Source organism: Podarcis filfolensis (genome assembly GCF_964270895.1).
Source record: "Podarcis filfolensis genome assembly, chromosome: 1".
Taxonomy (NCBI): Eukaryota; Metazoa; Chordata; class Lepidosauria; order Squamata; family Lacertidae; genus Podarcis; species Podarcis filfolensis.
Window position 1 is genome coordinate 16,944,833 of NC_139604.1, and position 8,745 is coordinate 16,953,577.

Consider the following 8,745-nt stretch of genomic DNA (forward strand, 5'->3'; position numbering starts at 1 on the left):
AACGAAATGAAAAATGTGAATTTGCAGGTATGATGTATATGTAATATTATGTAAACATTTTGTATATGTATTGAGATATCAATAAATAAACAAGAGAGGAAGAGAGGAAGAGAGGAAGAGAGGAAGAGAGGAAGAGAGAAAGAAAGAAAGAAAGAAAGAAAGAAAGAAAGAAAGAAAGAAAGAAAGCGAGCATAAATACCTATGCTGCACCTGCTAGTACAATGGGTTGGGCTTCCCTCCACCTTTTCCTCCTGTGTACCCAGCGCTGCCCCCAGCTTCACTCTGGAAGCTCAAGAGACCCCCATCCCCGAAAACAGTACCGGGGGGATGACGACAGGGGATCGTTCCATAGGGCAAGCAAAAATGCATGCACTTACGGAACAAGCAGAAAAACCCCTCACAAAATTGAATCCCTCTCTAAATTAATTCCAGGACATCTCTCCCTGTCCATCATATTTGCCCATCTCTCATATAGTACTGTTTACAGAGAGCACGTTACAACTTCTGGGCTAAAGATATGACGACAGATTTCTACCCCGCATACAAAATAATAATTCTGTCACTTTCTATTTTTACCCGACTGCATCCGGAGGGGACAGACATCAAGGCTCACACCACCATGAAAACATAGATGGACCAGTTGCCATTTGCCTCCTCTGCTCTCTGATCTGTCTCTGCAGTGGCCGGTCCAGCTGCCACTCTTATTTCATGTTTTTTAAAGGTACCTGATTTAGCTTGCTTTCCTCTTCCCTCCCTAGTCACTTTTCTTTTTATATCATGCCCATTAAATTGAAAGCCTTTAAAAAAAGTCTGTGTACAGTACTTTCTCGGCCCGTTACTACGAAGAATGGAATGTTCAGACGAAATGCCAATAAAGCATAACCAGAAACCCAAAGACAACTTTGCAATAATCGTTCTGGCATAAGACATACATTGTTTTGGGACAAATGACTGTGCATGAGTCTAATAATAATAATAATAATAATAATAATAATAATAATAATAATAAACCAACCTCACTTCTCACCTGCTCTGCCGCTGCTGTACACCTTGCCACATCTTTCTTTCTTTCTTGCATTTTAATCCTTATTATTTTACATATTAAGTCCCTTCACCACAAACAGAATGAAAGAAAAAACAGATCAGATCACATCAAATACAAAGAAAATGTAACTTATAAAATAATTTTTTCCCATATGTTAAGACTTCCATCATCTTCAGTATGAGTCCTACGTTTCCTTGTTGACTGCATATTTATATATCCTTTAACTTATCATAAATTCGTCATAATCTTTGTAGCATATACGGTAACATTGCAGAAGTTAATCAAAGCATGTCAGAGATTTCAAAAGGAGAACAATGTTCTTTTAAATATAATCTGAATAATTCCCATTCTTTGTTGAACTTTTGGCTTGTCTGATTCCTGATTTTTCCTGTCATCTTTGCCATATTCAAATAGTTTCACCTGCCACTCCATTTTAGTTTCACCTGCCACTCCATTTTTTCTCCCTTCCACCCTTTAGCTATTAACATTCTTGCGGCAGTAGTTGCATACATGAATACCTTTCTCTGTTCCTTCGAAATATCTGCAGCTATGATGACTAAAAGAAAGGCTTCTGGTCTTTTGATAAAAGTTAGTTTGAACATTTTTTTTAGCTCATTATAATTTCCCGAAAGTTTTTTTATCTTATCACATTTCCACCACATGTGTTACTTTGTTCCTCAGATTCTTTATGTTCGCCAGCTTGCTTGGTGTAATGTACCATCAATAAAACAACCATGTTATTTTCTTTTAAAGTATAGCAAGCTGTGAACTTCAAGCCCTTTCTCCAAAGTCTTTCCCAAGATGCCATTTGTATCTTATAACCAAAATCTTTAGATCACTGGATCATTACTGATTTAACCTCCTTCATCACCTCCCAATCCAACAGGAGCCTATACTTCTTGGAAAGTAGTTTATCCTCGCTTTGTAGTGAGTCTTTCTCAAGTTTCAGTATTTCAGTGGTGAACCCTTTTCTTTTATCTAATTTAAATATATCATTCAGCTGATGGAATTGTAACCGATCAGTTAAGTATTTTCTAATTTCCTCAAACTTTTTCAATTTTAATCTTTCAATGGTCTGGTTGTGCTGATTTCAGGCAAGATCTTGCCCAAAATAGGTGCCATCTTCTGCAAAATCAGCTCAGATAGTAGCGGTGTTTCTCTGCTGCTGGCGGAACCAGTGGGGTACCCGTGAGCATGTTGTTTGGGGGGCGGGGCTTCTGCTGCTTGAGGCAGTGGCCTCATCCTGCCTCATGTACATTGGAGGAACAGTGACCCATCACCAATGTCAAAACAAGATTCTTCACTGCCAGTCTAATCTGGTTCTATATGTGGTAATTGGGGTAGGTGTGTGCCATCTTGTTGTTGGCCTCAGGCAGCAAAATGTCTTGAGCCACCTCTGCCTATGACGGATGGGACTTGGAGAGCTTGAGGGTCCCTAACACTGACTTAGATGAAAGGCAACTAAGGTGATTTCACAGTGGCTGCATGTCTGTAGCCAGGAGCTGAAATTTCTGCAAACTACAGCAGGACATAAGGAACTAACGGCTGCTATAAATCAGCACACACATATATCCTGGAATTTGCTTCTTCCAGGAAATAGTTCCTCTGCATTATAGGACCATGCTATAATGCATGTCTAAATGTCTAGAATGCAGCTCCCTTTTCCTTTCACATAGCCAGGCAAGCTGTTAAAAGTCCTCACAGCATCACAAGCAAATTATAGATGGCAGAATTTAGACTCAACATCAGTCTGTTGATTCCTTAGAATAATGTTTTAAACCTTCAGGGATCTGTTTGCAGGTTAATGTGCACTGATAGTAAGAAGGCCCAAGTTGCTAATTAAGAAACCCCTGCCTTTGTTTTGTTCTGCTCCTCGTGTTTGGAAGCAGCCATGAATCTCTGAAACAGACACACGTTATTTCTGGGAGGCAATAAACAATTTCGGAAGGAATTCTTCCTGACAGATCTGGAGCTGCCCTGGGGGCTTTCGCACAAAGTCAGCAGCAGTCTGTCACAACTGTCTGGCACCCAACGGCTCTGTTTCTGAGGAATGAGCAACCGACCCCTTTTATAATTTAACTGAGTATCAAGACCCTGGCCTCTGTTAACTGCAGGACTGCAGCGTAACCCTCATATTCACAATGGGAAGATGTTCTATGGCACCGAGGCTGTGAAATCAGGGGCTCTGGCAGCGGGGAGCCACGTATATGATGTAGCACCTCCATGTGAACACTATATATAGTCCCCTGGGATTTATGGTTTCTGCACTCTTCAGAGCTGTCAGTCAACATGTATTTATCTATATCCCACCTTTTGCCCTGACAGGGACTCAAGTTGGCTTAGGGATTAAATAGGGGCAGCTGAAAACAAAGCCCAATAAGTAAAAAAAACAAAACAATTTAACATAAATAGAATTAAAGCGCGCTCTCTCTCTCTCTCTCTGTGTGTGTGTGTGTGTGTGTGTGTGTGTGTATGTGTGTGTGTGTGTGTGTGTGTAAAATCAGTTTAAAAAGTAAGGTAAAGGACTCCTGGATGGTTAAGTCCAGTCAAAGGCGACTATGGGGTTGCAACACTCATCTCGCTTTCAGGCTGAGGGAGCCGGCGTTTGTCCACAGACAGCTTTCCGGGTTATGTGGCCAGCATGACTAAACCGCTTCTGGCGCAATGGGACACCGTGATGGAAGTCAGAGTGCACAGAAACACTGTTTACCTTCCCACCGGAGTGGTGCCTATTTATCTATTTGCGCTGGTGTGCTTTCGAACTGCTAGATTGGCAGGAGCTGGGACAGAGTGACGGGAGCTCACCCCATTGTGGGGATTTGAACCGCCAACCTTCTGATCGGCAAGCCCAAGAGGCTCAGTGGTTTAGAGCACAGTGCCCACCACGCCCCCAAAATCAATTACAATCAAACAGATAATACAATAAAAATAGCATGGTACCAGCCCTTTCATTAAAAGCAGTTAGTTCCCCAAAGCCTGTTGGAACAAGAAAGCTTTACCTGGTGGTGGAAAGACAACAAGGAAGGAGCTTCTCCAGGGAGGGAGGTCCAAGGTCTGGGAGCAGCTGCTGAGAAGGTCCTGTCCCACATCCCTACCAACCAAGCGTATCTGTGAGGGTGGATGAACCAAGCAAGGGGCCTCCCTTGAAGATCTCAGAACCTTAGCAGGTGTGCTGGTGTGAGGCAATTCCTAGGGTCCAACACTTACGCAGCCAATCTGTCACACATTCTGAGGTGTTGCTTTTCAAATGCAGCGTTGGCCTAGCTACCCAGGCACTATAATGGACTACATCATCGGGGTTAACAGAAGGAAAGAAACAGAAACAAGTGAAGAGAGAACTGAGTGCCATCTGCAAAACGCTGCATTTGCATACAAATCTTTAGCGGAATGAATAGAAGCTGCCTAGGCCCAGGGCTTCATGGCTTCTATTCTCACAAAACATTTTACAACCCATTTCAAAACTGCTGCTGCATCGCTCAGCTTTCAAATAACCTCTCATTGTTCTGCTCCAGCATTTCGCAAGGGGAGTGCAGCACCAGCCCACCTGAGTTATTACAGTAGATTAGGATAAGTGTTCCCAACAACAGAAGAGTCTTCATCCTGGTATCTATTAATGTCAAAGAAAACATAAAGTTTAGCATAAGAATACTATAAGGGTAAGCACAGCTGCCTATTTTCTTGCAAATCACCCTGTGGGTTTCCCCACCCCCACCCCCAGCAAAAGGAACATAAAAAGCAAGCCCTGCGTTATTTTATCGGCAAAATATTTCCCTCTAATGTGCTTCTCAGCAAGAAATGAACATGTTGTGAAATTACTTGGCCTAATTTTAACTCTGTCGTTCAATGCAAGTCGTTTAACATTCCACATAAAAGGATTTGATGTCTATATACCCATAGATGCAGATACACACACACACACAAATACAAATACAAATATATACAGTGGTACCTTGGGTTACAGACGCTTCAGGTTACAGACTCCACTAACCCAGAAATAGTACCTTGGGTTAAGAACTTTGCTTCAGGATGAGAACAGAAATCGTGCGGCGGCAGCGGGAAGCCCCGTTAGCTAAAGTGGTACCTCAGGTTAAGAACAGTTTCAGGTTAAGAACGGACCTCCAGAACAAATTAAGTTCTTTACCCGAGGTACCACTGTACAAGCACTCTCTTTTGTATTGCTTAATGCTACTTATTTTGAGAGTTTCATTCTTAGAATCAGGATACGACAGAAGGAACCCTCTCCCTGAAGTTGGAGGGGGATCTGGAAGGTGGTTAATTACCAGTGGTTGGTCAATTAAAGCAAAACAGCAGCAGCAGCAGCAGCAGCAAGAAACTTGATTAGGTAAGTGCTGATTCCAGTGCCCAATTTTGTCATATAGGGCAGGTGAAAAAAAGACATAACCAGCAAGGCCTTCTTAGTTGTCCTTTACTCTTTCGTTTTTAGGAAACCAAATATTAAGTACCTGGGTTACAAAACTGCTCCGAAAAGTCAAGCCCACTTCCTTTGACGTTCACCTCCCACGAATGACACACAATCTAACACCCACCTACCAACCCTGAGAAACATCTACAAAACCTGCATCCACTTTCCTTCCAGCCAAAGATAAAACGCCCCGCAGCTCACAAAGCAAATATAATGAGCGCTTACGTAAAAAGGAAAGGGGGGGGAGAGAAACCAAGAGAGAAAGTCCTTAGTCATCAGGAGGCTATGCAGCAATTTTGCTTGCTTTTGTATTTATCTGTTATTATTCACTTTCAAACGCTAAACAATGGGCAATATTTCTTTGGGTGGGAGAGCCAGGCTGAAACCATAATGGGAACGTGGTTATTTGAAATGGAAGGGAAAGCCCAGCGGTGACATAAATCACTTCACTTCGTTCCAGAACACACCACCCATTTAGCTGTGGCAAGAATCGACTGGCTAGGCTTTGGGTTCAACAACACATTAAGAAAAGAGGGAGATGGCAGCTCTCTTATGGCCATAATGGACCAGGGTTAGTTGAGTCGTCATGGCGATTCAAGTTCCCAACATCCAACCAAGTGTAGCATCCCGTTCCCCACAGTGGCCAATCAGATGTTTTTTGTGGAGCCCACTAGGAGATCAGGAAGGCAATAGCCATCTCCCATTGTTGCTTCCCAACAACCGGTATTTAGAGGCCTATTGCCTTTGAACCTGGAGCTTACATACAGCAACCCCACAAAACAAAGTGAGGCTGGTAACCGCAGGGTCTTTTCAGTAGTGGCTCTTGAGTCGCATCTGGTCTCATGGAATCATAGAGGACCCAAGGGTCATCTAGTCCAAGCCCCTTGCAATGCAGGAAGATCAGCTAAAGCATCCACGACAGATGGCCTCCCACCGCTGCTTAAAAACCTCCAAGGAAGGAGAGCCCACAACCTCCTGTGGGTGACTGTTCCACTGTCAAACAGCTCTTCCTGTCAGAAAGTTTTTTATTCTGAATGTTTAGTCTAAGGTTACCAGATTTTTTCCAAAGAATCCGGAGACACTTTTTGTTTTTGAAAAGAGAAAAAAAAAGTTATTTAAAATAATAACAATTAAGAAGTAATATCTTCTCTTCTGTGGTCTCCTCTGTTGCACAGCCTTCCTCTGGGCCCCGGCCTGCTCTCTTCGAGCGCTAGCTGCCGTGGAGTAGGCTCGGGCTGGGCCTGGGCTCGGCCACGTGTCCTTGCCCTCCTGGTGCTCTCCTACCTCTCCTCCTCAGTGGTGGTGGCAGCAGTGGTGCAGCAAGGTCAGGGCTCCCCTCTTTTTTCTCCTTCCTCTTTCTATCTCTTCCTTCTCCTTCTCCTCTCCTCCTTCTCCCTGCGTCGGCTCCGGGGTTTTCCTGGCCCCTGAGCGCCACTGGGCAGTCGGCTGGGTGGCCAGGCACTCTTGTTCCTGGCTCAATTTGGGTCACAGGGGGTCAGCAGTTCCCCCAGTTGACACGCTGGGCGTCCCTGGTTCCCCCTTGGCAGTGGCAATGGCAGCAGCAGTCTCAGCAGCTCGGAGCCATCCTGGTAGTGCAGTTGGCTCTGTCTGGCTTCAGGAGCTGCTCTCTGCCGTGGCGCCCACCTTTTTGCCTCGCTGGAAATCCCCATATGATGTGCCTTGTGCCGTTGAACCAATCACACAACATTCATTCCCTACTAATAAATCTACAGCACTTAAAATATAAATCCGGGGACATTAAATGAAATCCGGGGACATTCCGGGGACGGATTTTGTCCAGGGACAGATTTGTAAATCCGGGGACTGTCCCCGGGAAACGGGGACATCTGGTCACCATAGTTTAGTCGGAATCTCCTTTCTTGTAACTTGAAGCCATCGGTTCAAGTCCTACCCTCCAGAGCAGGAGAAAAGAAGCTTGCTCCCTCTTTCATGTGACAGCCCTTGAGATATTTGAAGATGGCTATCATATCTCCTCTCAGTCTCCTCTTTTGTAGGCTAAACATACCCAGCTCCTTCAACCGTTCCTCATAAGGCTTGGTTTCCAGACCCTTGATCATCTTGGTTGCCCTCCTTTGCACATGTTCTAGCCTGTCAACATCCTTCTTAAATTGTGGTGCCCAGAATTGGGCACAGTACTCCAGGTGTGCTCTGCCCAAGGCACAATAGAGTGGAACTATTACTTCCCTTGATGTGGATGGTAGACTTCTATTGATGCAGCCTAGAATAGCTTTTTTTTGGCGTCATATTTATGGTCCTTCTAGCATCTGGTTAAGATGCTTCTGTTCAGCCAAGCTCTTACTTTACTGGTCTTTAAGAAGAAATTTTTGTTTCAATGGTTCTTGTACTTATTTATGTATTTTAGACATATTTATTAGGAAATATGCCCCATTGAAGACTGTGGACCATGCATAGGATTGCATTGTTAATTGTTTTACTGCATTGTTTCTGTTTAACTGGAACTGTGTTGTTTAATATTTCATTATATTAAATTGTCTTTAAGGTGCTCTGAGCACCTTTAAGTAAAAAATAAAACAGAAAAGTGGAGCAGGAGGAGGATACATAATTCAATTTGCAACTGTGGCAGATTAAGCCCGGTGTGAGAATTTCCTTATTTATATTCCTGTACTTTGAAGTCTTCATTTTGAATACTTGGAATAGACTTTGTTTTACTTCAGTGTATCAGCTTCCCAGGCAGCTGCCTTCTTTAGATAACTGTGTGTCTTACCTAAGAAACAGGATATGCGGGAACATAGATTAAAAAAAAAAAATCCAAACCAAGTTATTTTATTTTACTAAGCAGGAATTAATAATGATAATAATAATTTTACTATTTATACCCTAAAGTACAAAATAAAAAGGAAATCGGTACAGTCACATAGCATCATGGCACTGTTTACATTTTGATAGCAAGCCTTTTCTTTAATATAGGTTACAGAAATAATAAGAGGTCTTTCCAGGTATGGCTCCTCACCTGTGGAATGCCAACTTCTTTTTGGCGCCAGGTAAAGAATTACCTTTTTCTCCAATCCTTAGATGGGCTGTAGTGATTCTGTTGTATTGTGAGTGTGCTGCACAGCTTTCTATGACTGTTCTTGGGATTGAATGCTATTATTATTATTATTATTATTATTATTATTATTATTACCCATCCTTGTCCCTGGATGAGTTACAGCAATTTTAAAATGCTGTTTATGTTTCTAAATGTAAGTCATTTGGGGACCTTCTAGGTAGCAAGCAACTAATAAGTTTAATTATT

At 42.9% G+C, this 8,745-nt stretch overlaps 1 long non-coding RNA gene across 1 annotated transcript; it reads right to left on the bottom strand.

The window, feature by feature from the left end:
• Window positions 1–1,015: 1,015 nt before the first annotated feature.
• On the bottom strand, window positions 1,016–6,250 carry LOC310743716. Its single transcript, XR_014539184.1, has 3 exons — window positions 5,509–6,250; window positions 4,045–4,652; window positions 1,016–1,109 (listed from the first exon to the last, which is right to left on the bottom strand). It is a non-coding gene; the product is annotated as an uncharacterized lncRNA (long non-coding RNA).
• Between the last annotated feature and the right edge of the window lie 2,495 nt (window positions 6,251–8,745).